General features: G+C 37.8%; 1 protein-coding gene across 1 annotated transcript in view; it reads right to left on the bottom strand.

Annotated features, from left to right (window-relative positions):
* Positions 1-15,694, bottom strand: part of FAM107B (family with sequence similarity 107 member B) — an 81,268-nt gene extending 65,574 nt beyond the window's left edge. Inside the window, exon 1 of the mRNA XM_074268571.1 lies at positions 15,023-15,694. The gene's annotated coding sequence lies outside the window, so the exon portion shown is untranslated. The remainder of the gene's footprint in view (positions 1-15,022) is intronic.
* Positions 15,695-18,571: the final 2,877 nt, after the last annotated feature.

Here is an 18,571-nt window from a genome sequence, read left to right as displayed (position 1 = left end):
ACCAATTAAGAAATTAGAAATTTAGCCCTCACACCCCCTGAAAACAGGCTGCCAATTTACCATCCTACTCTTTTTTTTAATAGCATTTTATTTATTCAAATACATGCAAAGATAGTTTTCAACATATGTCTTTGGAAAACCTTGTGTTCCAAAGTTTTCTCCCCTTCTGTCTTTCCCAAGACAAGCAATCCGATATGGGTTAAAAATGTGCAAATCTTCTAAAGATATTTCCATATTTGTCATGCTGCACAAGAAAAATCACAAAGAGGAAAAAAAAAAAAACAAGAAAAAAATAAACAAGCAAACAAACAACAATTAGCAAAAAATTGAAAATACTATGCTTTGATCCTCATTCAGTCTCCATAGCTCTCTGGATACAGATAGCTCTCTCCCTCACAAATCTATTTCAATTGCTTTAAATTACCTCATTGTTTAAAAGATCCAAGTCCATCACATTTCATCATAACATAATCTTGTTATCACTATGTACAATGTTCTCTTGGTTCTCCTCACTTCACTTAGCATCAGTTCACATAGGTCTTTCCAGGTTTTTCTGAAATCATCGTGTTCATCATTTCTTAGAGAACAATAAAATTCCATTACATTCGTATACCATAACTTATGCAGCCATTACCCAATTTATTGATAGACATCCCTTCAATTTACAATTCCTTGCCACAATAAAGTTGCTACAAACATTTTTTGCATATATGAGTCCTTTTCCCTCTTTAATGACTTCTTTGGGATACAGATCCTGCAGAGACACTGCTGGATGAAAGAATATGCACAGTTTTGTAGCCATTTGGGCATAGTTCCAAATTGTTCTCTATAATGGTTGCCACCCTAGTCTTCAATAGATTCAATATTCAACTCAATAAATATGTCTACTACATTAAAAATACTATCCCAGGCATTGAAGATATAGCAATAAATTAAATAGCTCTTGCTCTCTCCAATCTAAATATCTGCTATATTTTTATGGAAAAGACAACATTACAAGTAAAAGAAATACTATTTGATAAGGGAAAGAACATAAACAATGAATCTAGGAAAGTTCACAATAAATCTGGTTCTCCAAGCTGAACCCTGAAAGAAGTCCAATATTCTAAGCTGTACAAAAGAGAAAGAGGATACCTTTGTTAAAATATAAGTGGGAACTGGAATACTTAATTTGGCAATTCCCCAATATTAATGAATCTAGTTGGAAACATAAGATTTACAAAGGGTAGGTAGTATAAAATAAGGTTGGAAAAAGTAGGTAAAAATCAAGGCTGTAGAGTGACTTAAATGTGAAATTTGTATTTATATAAAAAACACTGAGGACTCAAGTGTTTTTTCCTCCTTTTCCATTTTAATATTCTATCTTTGGAAGACTATCTCTCCTGAGAAGCAGCAAACATTACTTCACTTTCATTCAGTAGCTCTCAATTTTATTGAGTTTTTTTTTTTTTCCTTTAAAGGAGTAACTAAAATGGTCATGGTGAAAACTGTTCTATGGAGATCCTAAATACAGGACGGGAAAGCGGAAAGGAGACATAATGCAATCCCAGCAACCTGCACATTACTTACAGTTACCTTAAAAGGAGGGGGTTGAAAAAGTTTATTATGAAAAAAAAACTAAGGAAAAGAACTTTAGCTTTAGCAACCTTAAAAATACATGGGAAATCATATTTGAATAACCAGAGTACCATAACTCATGCATGTAATTAAAGAAGCATTTATTTAAGTACCTACTATATGACAGGGACAGAGGAGATAAAGACAAAACAAAGTGATCCAAAAGCTGAGGAAATCCGAGTCTGTAAGCTGCTTTTTATTTTAAAGGACTCCCTAGGGAGTTGGGTTTTGTTGATACCTTAAGAACTATGGAGATATAAAAGAGGTAGAAAAAACAAATTGGACTACAACTGTTAAAATAGGAATTCCTGACTACTGTTGAAAATCCTGGATCCCAACAACCAAACTATGTTTAAAATAGTTACTGACAAAGGACAAACAGAACAGCACTCAAGGAAGAAGAGGCTCACTTTATCATCAGGAAGCAGGCAGCAAGGCAGAAAGAAGTGTCATAAGATCCAAATTCATACCCTGTCTATTACTTACTCCAGAGTGGCCCTAAACAAATCACTTAATATCTCTGGTCTTGGCAATATCATCTAGAAAAGATTTCCTTATTTTCATTCATGGAATGTTTTCAGAAGCTTAGTGCATCAAATCAAGAGTCTGTTTGATTCCCCTTTCAGTTAAGTCATGATCAGGGATAGAATATTTTTTGTCTATGCCTCTTTCGCTTAACTTCATCACACTTATGGGGGGAAGGGAGAAGAAGAAATCATTTATGCTTTTAACTGCAGAAACAATGTTTATCACCTTTAGAGGCAATAAACTAATAGTGCTTTGATGGGGTAAAAATCACATGTTGGATTCTTCTTGTTTCATCAAAATTATGAAAAAATGTATATTTTAGAGCGCAGATTAAATAGTTGAATTATATCTGGCACAAGATAAAGATTTTTTACTCCATCAAAGCACTATTTTTCCCACACTGCTCCTCAGAGAAAGGCTTTTAGGGTTTTTGCATCATTGAAAATAGAAGGGAAAAAGAATGTACTTGGCTATAACAACTTATAGCAATATTTGCTCCACAAAACTCTAAGGAATTAGTTTTCCCCAGAGAAAGCAGTATTAATTTTATCTTTGTCATTCAGAACTTTAGCAAAAATAGAGATTACAATACTTTTTCTATCTCACATCACCTTCTTCATTTCTCTTTCTCCTGCCTATCTATGAAATAACACTGTGAAATATCTTATGTGATTTGTTAACATTTTCAAAAAAATTCTGTATTGTTTTCATGAAATTCCATGCCAAAAGAATTCACCATCAAATAGCCTATCAATTGTGGCCTCTACATATTTAGTTAGCTTGGTTTGTCCATGGACAACTGACTCAATCTGATGCTGAGACCATCCTGGAAAAGCCTTTCTAACTAGAAATAGTCTGCTGAAACTTGAGTTCTACAAAGGAAGAGTCTTTAAGAACTTGAGAATCACTTCCAGACTTAAATAGGGTATTTTTTAAGAGATGGGTCATGTAGTAAAACTCAAGATACAACCTAAGAGATGCACTGGTGGCCATGAAAAGATAAGAAAATAATTAGCAATACAAAAGATCTTATATAATCCAAGTCAATCATTTTTAAAATAAAGAAACAAAGTATAAGAGAGATTAACTAAGTTGTCCAAGGTAATACAAGGAGGTTCTCAATTAAAAACCCAGGTCCTCTGACTCCAACTCTAGACTTGTTCCAGTAGCATGAAAGACTTACAAGAAAACCTGAATATAAGAACCATAATAAAATGAGAAAATATAGATGGATTGTGATCAGTACCGAAGTAGATAATCCCCATACTGATAAAACCATAGATCCACTGATGCTTAAAGTTAAAAGTAGAGAATTAAAAATGAAAATTGTTAGAGGAGCACTGATAGGGATTGGGAAGTAGTTGAAACTATTTATACCCTCCCCTTCCACCACCTCAAACACTAAACTGACTTTTTAATCAAGGGATATTACTTCTAGACCTATATGCCAAAAAGAAAACAGAGAAAGAAAGAAAAAAAAAAGATACCTATATTTAAAACATTTTCATAGTAGCTCTTTCAGCAGCAGCAAAGAACTAGATATAAAGAAAGTACCCATGAACTGGGGTATGACTGAACAAATTATGGTATAAGAATATAACAGAATATCACAACCCAAAGAAATGACAAAAAGAATAGTTTTGGAGAAACCGACTTGAATAAACTGATGCAGGGTAAGGAAAGCACACCTAAACAATTTACATGGTAACAACATTGTATATAAAACAATTTTAAAAAACAACTCAAATTCTTGGGAAAACACAAGGAAACATAATCCTCAACTAGAGAAAACACTACACATACAAAACACACACACACACACACACACACACACACACACACACACACAGAGTACTCAAACTTATTCATATCCAAAGGAGTCAACGTTTAATATAATGTACATATGTAAACTTACTGAACACATATAATGAGTAATAATCATGTGGCAAGTGCCTTTCAAAAGCCAAGAAAATAGAATGAATATATTTAATGATGCCAAAAATTTGATTAGCCCTAAAAAATTGGTTCTCCTTGGTTAATAAGAGTGCCTCTCAGGCACACAACACATTAATCTCGTGTATTAATATTTAAACCAAAGTGTGGACATTTAATCTATCAATAAGCATCTACTAAATGTCAAATACTATGTTAGGGATATAACAACAGAAGTGGAGCAGTTCACACATAACAAAAATCATTTCAAAACAGGTCATTATCTCATTGTTTTTTCTGTGAAGTTTAGGGACTTTTTTGGTAGCAAGAAGAAACATGGAATATAAGTGTATTAATACAAAAAAAGGTGCTTTATTAAGATGTGTCATTATTATTAGACTTTATTAGACTCATTCTAATCTTAAGATTTTATTTTTTTAAAAAACCTCAATTACTATAAGACTAAAATGACATATTTTAGAAGAATTTTAGGGATTTTAAAGAAAATATTTATCACTTTTGAATCAGCAAATCAATGACTAAGTGCCAGATATAATTCAACTATTTAATATGCACTCTAAAAATATACATTTTTTCATAATTTTGATGAAACAAGAAGAGTCCAACATGTGAGAATATAAATAGAAAATATTTGAAATTATTCTATTATGTATTATAGTCCCCAAAAAAGCCCATGTAGGCAACATGTTCTAAACCTTATAGGCCAGTTTTGTTTCTAGCACAAAATAGGAGAAAAACCCTTAATATTTCAATCATCACATATCTCAAATTTTAAAATGTAAGGAAAACATTTAAAAAACAAAGTATAAAAATACAAGTAGTTTATGAATGAACCAAGTTGAAAGCATAAAAGCAATTTGCTTACTATGTTTTAAAGTATCTGTGCTTAACTTTAACAATAAAAGCCTAAAGAATACACAGAAATACATAGAAATCTTAATTATATTAGAAGAGTTAGTTCTCAGATTGAAATGTCAGGGCTCTGTTCAATCTATGCTAGTTAACACCTATTCAGAACACCAGAACCTCACAAAAGCAATGATTCCAGCAGGCGGTGAGGAGAAACAAATAATTCTACCAACTAGACACTGAACTAGGACTAGGAAGATTGTAATAAAAATGACCTACAAGTTAAAACTAGGATAATAAAAGAGATAGCGGAATAACATGAAGTTGTCCAGACTTCAAGCCAACAGGCTCAGACTTCCCAATGTAATAAATTCTCCATCAGAAACTGACAGAGACTGCACTCCTTGTCAGGGATGTTGTAAGGAAAGGCCATCATATTAAACTAGTAACTTTTAAAAAATAAGAAAAAGTCCCTAAATATGTGTGTTGATATAGCTATACATAAATCTGTCTAAAACATACAATATATGTAAACACCCCATGAATACCAAACTCCTTGTTCCCCCAAAGCATTATTTCTATGAGTAGAAATCCTCCTCATAACCACATATCATGACAATATCTCGCCTTAGATTAAGGGATTTCTTTTTGTACCTTTTGTACCTGGTATCATTTAAGAGCAAGGGGAAGAGAAGGCCAAGAAAAGTGGATTAACAAAATCCTATTGGGGAGATTCCTGCTTTTCTAAACTTTGAAAATTAAAATCATTGGTGACGATTTCAAATGTCTCAATAATATATCAGTTTCATGGGTCTTCATGGACATTATAAATTCACCACCTGCCAGCCAGTCTTTTCTACTGAAATGCATTTCCCATTTACCTAGGTTCATCCTAAAGTCATTCAACCATTCTAAATGTCACGTGGTTGTTATTAAAGTCTGTTAGCTTAACAGATCCAGTCTAAGCTTATGTCAAATGTCATACTACCCTCAGAGATCCCAGAACACAAGGCCACCTCTGCCCTTACAATAAAGCCATGAAGGTAATATGTCTTCTTTCCAATTCAAAGTTTCTAGTTGCTGAAAGTAATCTCATGCAAAGGAAAGCATTAGTTCAAAGTTTTCTAGATAACCTTTAAAAGTGAAATGCGCTATCCAGACAGCAGGGTATAATGAAAGAAGACCTTTCCTCATAATAATCCCATGAGGCTGATAAGCCAATTCCAATTTTACAATTGAAAAATTTGAGTACTGGAGTAGTCTTGTGACTTGCCCAAGAGAACAGAACTCAGTTAATGGATGAAAAGGAATTCAAACCTCCATAGTAATTAATAAGAAGTTAGCATTTATGTAGCACTTTGAGCTTTGTAAATCATGATTTATTTGTTATCTCATTTGATTCTCAGAACAGGGTGAAGAAAATGCTATTAGCCCCATTTTACAGATGAGGACTCAGACTTAGCTTATACAGCTTAAGCAATATCTGAACTGAGGTCTTCCCAAGATTACTCCTCTTCCTCACAGAATCACCTAGCTGCTTCAGGCTTCAAGTCCAGGGTTCTTTCCATTGTCACCAATGCTGCCATTTAACATGTTTTAGAATATACTGACATATATGCTTTAGTTTCTGGATAGTAAAAAGGGAGAGAAAAAACCTAAAAGCATCCTTGACAAACCTGACATTTTATCATTCTGCCTACATAAAAGTAGGTGCTTAATGTTTTGGGTGTTGTTTTGTTTTGTTTTAATAAATTGATTGCCTTGAATTGCCCTGGGTATCTTCAACTTAACTACAGAAAAATAAAGGTTATGACATAAGATATTGTACTTTAGTGGCTACCAGAATGAAGTGCCTACCAGATGCATTTAATTTGTACTTTAATTTAAAAGTTGCCATACATAATTTGTATCTTCTCTTAAAATATGTTACTCAAAAGCAATGGATAGAGCACAAGGCATAGAATCAGGAATACTCATCTTGCTAAGTTCAAATTTAGCCTCAGACACTTAATAGCTGTGTGATGCTAGGCAAGTCACTTAATTCTGTTTGCCTCAGTTTCCTCATCTATAAAACGAGTTGGAGAAGAAAATGACAAACTAGTCAAGAAGAGTCAGTTACAACTGAAATGACTGAACATTTATTTCAAATCAAAATGAAGAATTAAGCCAAAATTTAAAATTTTATTCTCTTTGAAAAGATTAATTACAATTTCTAGTCATTGTAGAAATTAGGGAAACTGAAGCACAACATTGCTAAGCATCACTGACTTTACCAAGAATGAGCCAAAGTTTAGATTTAAATAGGGTAAAGTTTGTGGCTTTGATCCCCTTGAACTTCCAAATTCCTCTTTAGTCTAAAAGTGACCCTATTTTCTGAACTTAAAAAAAAAAAAAAAAAAACAGGACATGTAGGTTAAGAAAGGATATTCCTTTTGTAAGGCCTCATTTTTAAAAGTACACTTTTTTTTTTTTTTTTTCTTGAAATCAGGTCTGGCCTGGAAAATCTGTGTCATGTGGTCATCATAGAACTAGAATTAACTCTTGAGAGGGGTATTCTGTTTAAAGATGTGGCAATCATACACTTTTGAGTTTGAAAAATCCTTTTAATAACTACTTCAAACCACCTTCACTGTATCTACCCCTCATTTTATAATAAGGACACTAGGACTCATACTTCAGTGACTGGGCCAGAAGGAGAAGCCAGGTCTCAAATCCCAATTCAGTATCTTTTTTAATGAACTATTACCAAATATTATTTATTAAAAAAAAAAAAAAAAAAAAAAAAAAAGTATTTTCAATAACCAATGAACAGCTTTGCAAAATAATGGAACTAGACTAGATGATCTTCAAGTCCATTCCCAGCTCTAATGTTCTCTAAAGAGATATGACGAGCTAAAGCCAATAACAGATGTTGACCTTTGGGTCTCTTCACAGAGCCAAGAGAATTCATAGAAATTAATATGTATTTTTTTAAATGAGGATACTATGCATATGTGGGGACAAATGATGAAATATGGTTAATGTGCACACAAAGATGGTAAAAAGCCAACTATCTTGTTGAATATGGTCATTTCCCATCAAGCTGATATTTACAATAAATAGTTTTTTTGTTTGTTTGTTTGTTTTTTCAAAAACAAGCCTTGCCTAATTATGTAGCTGTATGTTTTTAATTAAGGGAAATTCAGTTTCAACAGAGTTCCTACAAGAATGCTACATAAATAGATCACACTAAGATTACACTATAATTTCTATTTAGTTAACTCTAGAATTAAAATGTATAATACACACATAATCTTTTCCTCCCCTCTGATCATAAAATATTATTTCCTGGTTAAGAGTGCTGTCCCATCTGTAATTCCAATAGCCATCAAAGGGCAAAAGAATCAAATAGATTTGAGAATCTTATATTACACTTTTAAGAAAACTACTTATTCTAATGAGAGTTAATTCTAGTGATGTAGATCACCTTTTCTTGTTCTTCTATAGGAAAGATATTGTTGAAAAGCAAAGGTATTTTCTTCTGTTATCTAGTGTGCCAGCATTTCTCAGTTCAGTTTCCCTGACTTTCTGGACTTCACCCTCCACCCTGCTCCTACTCCCCCATTCAACTCATTGGTCCTTGTCAGTTTTGGCAGTTAACTAAAACCTTCAAGTAACCTTACCCTGATGTCCAGACCTTATCTGCCTACCAGGCTGAATCCAGTGAAGCTGAGAATCACAATTTTTAGTAAATACATTTAACTGTGTTAAAATACAGTAAACTTCCTTTATTCAATAATTCAGGAGTGCCTTATTCCATCTCAACATCCAACTTGAAGTGGGGAGGCTGGGATTAAAGTCCTGCCTATGACATCTAACATTTCCTATACAAATATTATGCAAAGCATTCTCTTATCAACATTTATTCTCTCATCAGCTCCTACAGCATTTATTAGATATTTTAAAGTAGATATTTATAAAGGGTATCCCAAAAGTCTTCTTGTAACTTGAAGCTTTAACAAATAATTTAAACAGGGAGACCCAAAAGTCCTAATTTTTGAGACAACCTATACATCATTCTAATCAAGGAGCTAGTATCTTGCTTTCTAAGGTTATCCTATCTACTCTGCATGTTTCTTATATGTTCCTATTTATACACGTCTCTAACATCAGAATATAAGATCCTTAAGGGTAGAGGCATTTTTTTTTTTTTTTTTGCAGTTCCAGGATCTAGAGCAATGGCTGGCAAGTAGCACATACTTATTAACTTGTGGTTGATTAATTTGATAAATATTTCTTTCTATAAATTTAGATTATAACCCTTCTATAATTAGTAAAACTTTTTCGTAGATAAAAGCTGATTGCCCTGAGATCAGCCAAGTGATGGATTTCTCTAACTTAAATAGGCAGGTCGCCAGATGACCGTTCATCATACCTTGCACCTGTGCACTAGCTTAATCAGAAAGTCTTACATCCCTCTGTTATAATCTTGAAGAACCTGTGTTAACATCAGGACACAATGAAGCATCAAAGTAAGAGGAAGTAGACAGAATGCTTATTTTACAATTCAACTTGTGTAGAGATGAGGAAATCAAGGTCCAGATATTAAACTAAGGTCCAGATATTAAACTAGTCATTTGGCTAATTCTGACAAGAACAGAACTGGAGGGGCCTGTTCACAAAGAAAAGAACAAATTATAAAGAGCAAGTATCAATGATGTTTATGTCATGATCTATGCAGCTATTTATTTAGTTACAAAAAGACTGAGATGCAAAATGGCATGGAGCAGAAACCAAGACAACTTGGTCTTCTTATTGTACTCTTGTATCCAAGGGTTCATTCCTGTCCAATCTTATATCTCATAACTTATGCTTCTACGTATAATGAAAGACAGAATGGCTAATACACTAGAAAAAGAATCTAGTATCTAATAAGGAATAAGGACAAATAGAAACCTAGAATTCACATACTTTTTTTCTCATATGTGAATTCTGGATTTTGTATCTGTCAGAAACTATGCATATTAAAAAAGGAAGAAAAAGACTGAGGAAGGTAGTAGAAGTTGCAAGACTATAACCTATACTTCATTTCAACACCTGTCTAAGGAGCTGAGATGATCTCAGAAACATTGCACTTCAGTTAGTTAAGTTTCACAATCACTATAAGAATAATTTTTCTTCACATTTCTTCATTTAGAGATAGAAGAGAAACTAGAAAAATAGTAAAATGAGATATCCAGGGACCTATCATGAGTTAGAACAGAATCAGGAATCTTAACTGATGATACCTGGGCAATTACAAACAAGACTTCAAATAAAATGACTACATCAAATACATAGTTCCCTCATTCACAGTAGATAAATATTATTATGTATTATGTTATTAGAGAATGCTACTATTTCTCAATTATCTCCCCAAATCTTAAATTATCAATTTTATGGATGGCACTAGATGGTTAGATGTTGCTGTAAGCTGATATATAAAAGGTTTGTAACAAAGCCTTTGGAACAATTCTGCCAAAAACATAAGAAGTGGAAACCAGTCTTCATTCTTAAATGCTTGTCTCCTCTACTTTTTTCCCCTTTCCTTTCGGAATTTAAAAACTATCTAGTTTCAAAATATCTACTCAATAAATATTTGTTGAGCACTTATGGTATAGTGAACACCTATTATGTCCAAAGTGAATACTGTAAAATATATAAAAATGAATAAGCCAAAACTACCTTCTATGCTTCTAAATAGCTTTTTTTTCTGTCCTTTACCAGATCCTCACTAAAACAGTTTTCCATTCAATTACATATTAGATTCAAGTACAAGACTGAGTTATGCTCTCTCCACCCCTACAAACATATCCAGAATACCAGCCCTCATCTAGATACCAACAAGAATTTTCTTAGAATCACTTGTGACTATTGTGGCCCCAGGACCAGTGTGTTGCAGTGTATAGAAAGTATGGAAAGGCTAAGTGGGACAGATAATTCAAGGGGACACCAAAGTAGACAGGGTCTAATCAAGTACAGGAAAGCACCACAGCACCAGTTTGAGGTTATAAACTTCATCACTGTAGATGTAATTTTAAATCATCCCACTCTTAAGACCCCTATTGACACAATTGATCAGCCACCTGAAAAGCATTTTTCACATGGTCTTTTCCCTATCACACACTTAGACACACTCAAATATCCATCATAAAGTATAATAAAGAATCTCATCTAGGTGACCTGGATACATGGAAAAAAACAAAAAGAAAATAAGGGTAAGCCAATGGCCCAGATCATGCCTAGGATCAGTTAGACCTGAGTTCAAACAAGGCCTCAAACAGATTCACTACATCTGTGACCCTGGGAAAGGTCACAAAAGGTTATTTTCCCTATCTGTAAAATGGGAATAATATTAGCATATACTTTGAAGGCTTGTTGTAAAAGTCAAATGAGATTATTTGTAAGGTGCTTAGCATATTGTCTGGTATAAAGCTAGCACTAAATATCAGCTGCTATTACTAAATAAATATTTACATAACAGACATTGTTCTTTGAACTCAACACAGTGAAAAACTCACTGGACTTGGGAGCAGAGGACCTGGCCAGGTCACTTAACTCCTCTCTCAGTTTAAGTTTCCCTTCTGGACTTGGGATCAGAGGATCTGGCTAAGTCACTTAACTCCTCTCCCATCTTTAGTTTCCTTTCCTGTTTAAAGTTTGGTCTGAATGTTCTCGGAGGTCCTCTATATGTTATGAGCTTGTGAGCTTCCTACAAAACTGCAAAGTAGTTAATGCAAAGATTAACCCTAGAGACTTTTAGCTATATTCACTGTGGCTAACTAGCATTATGTACCAGGAAAACAACAAGGAATGTTGATTTTATCATCCCTTTTACTACCAGTACGCCTTCTGAGACGATGAGGAGAAAAGTAAGTTGTTGCTTCCATTCCCTGCCCCCCCTGCTCTCACCCAGTAGGTTGCACTAGGCTTATTGTAAAAAGGCCTACATAGGGAATCAAGAGGACCTGGGTCCAAATCTCAGCTTTGTTACTATTTTACCTCTGTGACCTTGGACAAATATCTGGGTTTTAATTTCTTCTTCTGTGTAATGAGACTAAAACAGGTGATCTCTAATGTTCCTCCTCTGGGCTTTTATTCATGCACTCCCTAAGTGGCAAAAGTAAATCAAAAGTTCACAAAAGAGGGCAAAGTCCAGTACTTCCTCCCCACTACAGAAAGAATTTAAAAAAAAAAAAAAAAAGTTTATTCAAAGGATATAAACAAAAATAAGTCAAGATTAGAGAGAAGGGAAATAAGAAAGGAAAAGGAAGTGAACTAGAACAGGGGGCCCCATCAAGAGACTTGGAGCTCCCCACAGCTATTTCACACTTGCTTGACTAGAGAGAGCACCTCTTCTTTCCTTAGGAGCTATGTAAGGCTTCTTTTTTTTTTTTTTTTTTTCCATAGTATAATGTAAAGTTTTCACAGCTTGAAGTCTATCAGAGAACAACATGACAACAAGAGCTCAGAGAACAACATGACAGCAAGAGCTCAGAGAACAACATGACAACAAGAGCTGTGTTCCCCACTTCAGAAGAGTAGAAGCCAGGATATATGAATCCATCCTCTTAACAGTACACTAAGTATCCTTTTTGCAAAGTTATATTTCTCTGTCTTATACCCCAAAAAAAGCCATGAAATCCTTTCCAACTCTACTTTTTATGGTTTAAAAAATAGAAGGTCATCTGTTTTCAACCCCCTGGTTCTCCCTGGAAGCCAGAACAGACAAATTGCCCACAGCATCTCTTGAATTAATTTCAATCCAGTTTTAAATATTCAAGGAATGCAAACTTCCGTTACTTCCCTTAAAACATTTTCCAGCCTAATAAGCAAAGATGGAGTGGACAACCTATCAAAAAGAGAAGGAGCAGAACATGGCTCCAACAGAGAAATAAGACCTGAAGAAAAGGAAATCAAAAGGATTACCCCCATTCTGCAAGGTTATACATGTTCATCCCTTTAAAGACCGGCTAAAAATCAGGCTCAGGAATTCTGATGGTTTTTGTTTTCCTATTTAATTTTTATCTGGAATCTGCTTTAATAATCAAAAATATTTGTGCCACCATACTAACACCATTCTTCATGCCCCTACCTACCCCATCAGCCACTTCCCTTTCTCTTCCAAAGCAGTTCTTCATGTGAGCAGTTTGTTCATTTTAAAGGATATCAAGAACAAATAAGAGCACATTACCACAATTTTCATCTTGTAAGTCCTCCCAACTCCCAACTTACAGCATCTTACTACTCAATATAGTAAGAGAAAGACAAGTCAACTAAGAATTTTAATCTTTTGACAGAAAAATTAAGATGAGAGATACAAAGTGTTCAATGAGCAATCTTTTAATCACTAAAGGGGAAAAAAAAGGAATTTCCTCTTATATAAAACTAATTCAATAAAATAGTTTTACTAGCTCACTTTTTTTTTGACCTCTGAGGAACTATAAGTAATAATGAAATTAAAGCTGAATTATCTCTCACAGTCCTTGTTTATGTTAGGCAAATGAAAGGCTATTTGCTCGGTGGCATATGTGTGTATATGTATATATATTATGTATGTGTATATATTATGTATGTATGTATATATATGTAAATAAAAATTTAGCATAATGACATTTTAGGTCTGAAAGGTATGCCACTGATAGAAAGCCACCAAATACTAAGTTTCAGACTGATGTGAAAGGAGATAACAAGAAGTTTGTTTCTAATTCCATAAGTCTATATCACAGAGTCCACTAAACTGCAACTGAAACAAAATACCACAACCAATACGTTGTAAACACGTAAATATCTCTGGGCACATGGCATGGATAGGTGCTCTACAGTAGAACTTTACTGATTCCTACTGAGGAAAAAACATCACTGATTTGTAGCTTGCTCTTGGTGAAAGGCCAATATGACGAAACAAAAAATAAGTCACTTTGCTCACTTAATTGTTATCTCCTTTATCATAGGCACATTTTCTATTCTAGGAGAATGACAATTCTACATCCACCACTAAGTTAGACGACTATCTGTCCAGGCAGCAAAGAAACAATCTGCTGTCCATGTCAGCTCTCCACAGGCTGTCCCATTTCTACAACGCTGTGATTTTTAAAATACCTGATTAATGGGGTCTAAGGTTCAACATTTAGCTCAAAGCCATCTCCGGTGACTTGGCGCACACGACCCCAGCCAGAGACCCAGCACCGGATTATGGAACGGGCCCCTCAGGACTGGGGACTTCTTCCCTGTCCCGAGTAGCCCACTGCGAGTCTCGGTGCCGGGGAGACGAGGGGAGGCTGTCCAAAGCTGACTGAAGTTATTTCAGATGACTTGTTGGGAAACAAAGCCCCCTCCCCTCCTAGCCTAGGTAGAGAGGGACTCTCCCACCTCCTTTGTTTGCCGAAATGTTCGCGTTTTCCCTTCCCAGCCCGGACCTATCTCCTGCCATCCTTCCGGTCCCAGCTTGGTCCAGCGCTCCCAGGAATCCTGCCCCGCGGACTCCACATCTGGCGGAGGGCTGGGGGTGGCAGGGACCGGGGAAGCACATGGTTGAGAGCGATGAAAGCCTCCTCACATCGCGTCCACTCCATTTTCAGAGCCGAGAAACAACAATAAACCCTCGGCCCTGACAGAGGGGCTTCCTCTCCCCGCCTCCCCCTTCCCGGACTCCCTCCTTCCACTCCGCAGCAGCAGCAGCATCTCTCCCTGGATGAGGGGCCCCCGCCTCTTTTCTTCACTGCGCGGGGATGCCCCGGGAAACTTTCCCCCTGACAAGCCCCGGGAGCGCGGGGCTTGGAACCCCCTGAGACCCCCCGCTCGCCCTCGGTGAGGAGAGGGAAGGGAGCACCCCGCAGGCGGCCGGCTGAAGACGGCCCCTCGAAACCCGTCATTCGCAGCCCGACATCCTCCCTCCCTCCCTCCCTCCTTCACGCGTCCGTCTGCTCTCCGCGGGAAAGCTTAGAAGAAAGACTGGGGCAGCGGGCAGGGCGGCCCCGCGGCGGGGCACTTGCCCTCCGGCTCTCTCCGGTCTTTGTGTGTCAAGCGCAGAAATGAGCCCGAGCCGGGCACCTACCTCCCTCCCTCCCTGGGCCGGGGTCTCACAAAGGAGCTTCGCGGCGGCGGCGGCGGCGGCGGCGGCGGCTAACCCGGGCTCCTCCCAGCGGCAGCGGCGGCAGTTGCTGTGGCTGCCTCTCCAGTCCTGGCGCGCGGCGCGGGGGGAGGGGCGGCGGGCGCTTCTCGCTGCGGGGAGCGAGCGGGAGGAGGGGGTACGCGAGGAGGGGGCGTCGCGGCTGCCGGGCTCGTGGGCAAGCTCCACGCTCGGGGCAGTTCTTTTACTCTCTGCGGCCTGAGCGTCGGAATTAAGCGGTGGGGCGGGACGGGGGAGGGGCGCAGCTGCTGAGTCACAGACCCGCCCCGGCCCCCCACCCCCCGCACCGCAGCGTGCACTCTCGGGTCTCCTCTCGGCCGCGGCTAGCTTGGCCCCTCTCTGCTGTTGCGGGGCTGACGGAAGCCTGGAAGGAGTTTGGAGAAAGTTTAGCGCTACGTGGGGGTGGAGGTGTTCTGGTTTTCTTTTTTTAATTTTGTTCTAATTTTCTCCCCCAGTGGGGCGTGTCTTCGAAGGATGGGCTGCGCCCCGACGCGGAGGGTGGTGGGCGCTTAGTGAGAGGTGAGGAAAGAGGAAAAGAACGTGACCCGTGAGTCACACCGTGTCCGGGTCTGGAAAAGACCAGAATTAAATACGCGGGTCATCTTTTCAAAACCCATCGCGTCCCTCGTGACCAGCGCGACGCCTTCGGCTTCTCATTCAGAAGAATGAACCACTCTGACACCGGGGCAGTCCCAAAACCCGCCCTCCTGTCACTCCCCCAGTCGAGAAAGCGCAGTCCGGGCTCGGACTGGCTACGCCGGCAGTCCGCCCCTTTCCCGGGAATTCGCGACCCTGCCCCACGTTCTCAGTTAAAAAGTTGACTGGAGATTGCATTTTCCCAGGTCCCGTAGGAAAGTTACCTTTACGCTCTTGCCCTCCCTCCCCACCCCCGCACCTCTCACTGCCACATTTGTTTTAATACTCTTAAGGTCTCAAACTTCGGCAACCCTGGTCTATCGGCCCAACAACGCTCAAAAGGCCTCGAGATTTAAATCTACCTGAATCACTGCTGGCACCAAAACAACCCGATCCTTTCTGAGTAACCAACAACAAAAGTAGGGAATGCCAGCGCCTACAGCAATGCTCGCAACTATTCCGGGAATGCAAAACCAAAGACCGCTGGGGCTGCGGGGAGCGGGAGGAGGATTTATTAGATTTATTCATCCTGATTTTTGCCATCTATTTTAGACTTGAAAGGACAAAAAGCATTCCCCGGACACCCAAGGGCTGCGTCTTGGTCTCTTAATTGGGAGACTGTTTAGGTTAGAACAGCTTGGGTCATGATGAGGAAGAAAATGATTGCTCATGGTCCCATTTATGGACTTCAAAAAAAAAAAAACTAAAAAATGAAACGCTCCCTCTTCACCTGAAATCTTATCCTCCAAGGGCTATTCACGAGGACTGTATCTGATCGGTCTGCGCTGAGAAATCTCCAAAGTTTTCAAACAAGCAGCTCCATTTCAGACTAAGTACTGCCATTAGAATGCGTTAAATGGAAAGGGTTTTTACCTTTCACCAAGTGAACCTTTTCCTAACTTCTTGCCATGCCTTTTAGCAGGGTTTTAGTGCCCAGTACTACAGAAGGAAGGACACCGGGACACATTCCCTATTAATCCTAAACAGACCCGCAGGAAGATCTTCAGGGATTCCTAGATTGATACTCATTTTCCATATCCTCACGGACAAGTTTTGTCCGATAACTTCTGGAATAAACCTTACTACTATTGCAGATGAAAATAGAAATAAATGATGAACATTGAGGTAGAATGGGACAAAACGCGGGGGGGGGGGGAGAATCAAGACTTGAATACACTTCCCCATCTGACACATCTTAGTGACCTTGGGCAAGCCATTTGACATCTCAAGCGCCCCTAACCATTCCTCAAAATTGCAAATTGCAAAACAGTTACAACTGTGATTTGGCAGACGAATTTCTTCAACCACTCACCTTGGTCTAATTCCTACCTTGTTTAAGCTGAAAGAGTAGTTCCCTAATAGATGCTGCAGAGTCAAAAAAGAGTACTTGACTTCAAGGAAATGATACTAAGGGATACTACAGGTACACAGAAAGATGTTATACAAGCTAATTTGAGAAGGAAGAAAGCATCAGACAACTGAGGTTCAAGGTTTCCTGAAGGAGTTGCCACCTCAGCTAAGCATTGAAGGACATAAAGCTTCTGAAAAGCAGAGATGGAGAGTACATTCCTATCATAGGGAACCACTTCTAGGAATATACAGAACCGTGAACTAGACAACATAATTTAGTTCATCACTAGTAATCCGATTTGATTTACTACCTAGAATGGTTCTGGATTAAAGATCAGTCAGAGCTCAGCTAGATTGTCCAAGATTGAATTATAATAACTCATTTACATAAAATATCAGTATAAAATTCTTTTAGAATAAGAAATGTAAGGGTCTGAGCTTAAAACCAGAAGTTAAAACAGAACCAGTGGAGGGAAAAACAGAAAAAATAAAAAAGAATCTTGGCTTCTTCAAGCAAGACAAATTGAGTATAAAGTTATAAAGGAGAAAGTTGTGGCAGCAGATGTCAAAATGATGTGGTTGTAAATACCAAATCATGTGATTTAGGAGAGCATCAAATGATGGAGTCCAGTCATGGAGAATTCACAATGATCATTTTCTTTGGTTTATTTAGGAGAAGAGGTTACAGACAAAATGAAATACAATAGATACCAGGAATAGTAAATATGAAATAGAGTTGGAAGAGCACATTGTTAGTAAGGAAAGGGGTGTTATCAATTAATGATAGAAAGGACAAATAACCTAGTGGAATTTAATAGTTAACAAGGAGAAAGGGAACATACCTTGAGATTGAAGTATGCCCTTAGCTGGCAGACTAAATAACCAAAGACTAACACTCTAAAAGAGTTAGATATAAGAAGGAGAAAAACATCATGAGACATGTGATTGGGGAGAGAGGTTTGACAGATTTATAGGGAAAATTTAGCCTCTAGACCATGACTCAAATTTCTGACAGGAAACAGCAAGGTGGAGATACTCACAATGGAGGAACCTCCATGAAGGATGGGATCACTAGGCTAAACTGACCTCTATCTACACCCCTCCCTGCCTACAACTGGGAGCAATTCGATCAAAGCTCCAGACCCTTTCTGCCAACCAATTACTGAGGACCTCATCAAAAGACTGGCATCCTGAAGTCAAAGTTCAAAAGGAAGCACATATTTTAGCACTATTAACCCTTTTGCAATACCAATTTAATATGCACTTGAGGAAGAAAAAATGGGATGTACTTCAGGATTTAATTTTGTTGTTTTGGGGGTTTTTGTTCTCTTTTTAAGGGGTTTTGCATTTCTCTTATTAGTGATCTGCAGTATTCTTTCATGCAATTGTAAATACTTTGCAATTCTTTTTTGGGAACTGTTCATATCTTTTGACTATCTACTGCGGAATGGGTATTAGCCTCATACATATATTTATTCATTGAATCCA

The sequence above is a fragment of the Sminthopsis crassicaudata genome, chromosome 5 (genome assembly GCF_048593235.1).
Source record: "Sminthopsis crassicaudata isolate SCR6 chromosome 5, ASM4859323v1, whole genome shotgun sequence".
NCBI lineage: Eukaryota > Metazoa > Chordata > Mammalia > Dasyuromorphia > Dasyuridae > Sminthopsis > Sminthopsis crassicaudata.
Note: the sequence above shows the minus strand (reverse complement) of the source record. Positions and strands in the feature narration are given on the sequence as shown.